Raw genomic sequence first — 867 nt, forward strand, 5'->3', positions numbered from 1 at the left:
TTTAGAAAGGTTAAAAAAAGGGTGGTAATCACTGCTCCAATGATCATTGTATTTAGCAGAAGCCACTGCCTGCTCAGTCAAAATACAGACTGTTAATCCATGCAAAATGTTTGGTTTCATATATTTCAGCATTTGATAGTGGGTATGTATTTTAACAAGCATTTGTGCATGCTGCCTTCAGCCTGTATTATGCACTATCAGTCTGCATTGTCATTGTAATTTGTTTACGCATTGTCAGGAACGCCACATACAAGTAGTCAGGTTCTGTTTCTCAGGTAGAAGATTAAAGGGCCTCAGTATTATAGCAGGGAATTTCTCCTCCGGTGTCCTGTGTAATGATTATCCCACACCCACAAGTTATTTGTTCAAAATCACTGTCCAAAGACTTGCTGTCAGACTTTTGACATAGTCCCTGGTTGAATTGACATGCCAGCGACAGGTGTACAGGTAACTCAATGAGTTAAACCGCAGTCTCATCTCTCCACAGATGGGATGAGCTGTTAAGATTTCCTGCATTTGGTTTTATTTTCAGGTCTTTTTGCTTCCATTATTCTGAGGTGTTCTTACCCATCCAAAGTAATGGGCCGAATCTAGAGAATTTGAGCAACATGGGCTATAGCAAGACATGTGGCACAATTGTTTGCCAACTGATCTTAGATCATCTCACTATCATTTATGCTTTTCATAAGCAGCATGGTGAGATTCCAGTTAGGCAGTCTTCCAAGAGGGATGAGAACATAGCGGTGCAAAAAAGCTGCCATGTCTGGATCAGAGCTCAATTGGAACAGGTACAATTAGCCAGACAGAAACTGACAGCTGAGTGCTGAAGTTAGTGCTCGACTAACTATAGTACAGCAGAGATTTGGT

This window comes from Rhincodon typus, chromosome 23 (assembly GCF_021869965.1).
Source record: "Rhincodon typus isolate 14 chromosome 23, sRhiTyp1.1, whole genome shotgun sequence".
NCBI lineage: Eukaryota > Metazoa > Chordata > Chondrichthyes > Orectolobiformes > Rhincodontidae > Rhincodon > Rhincodon typus.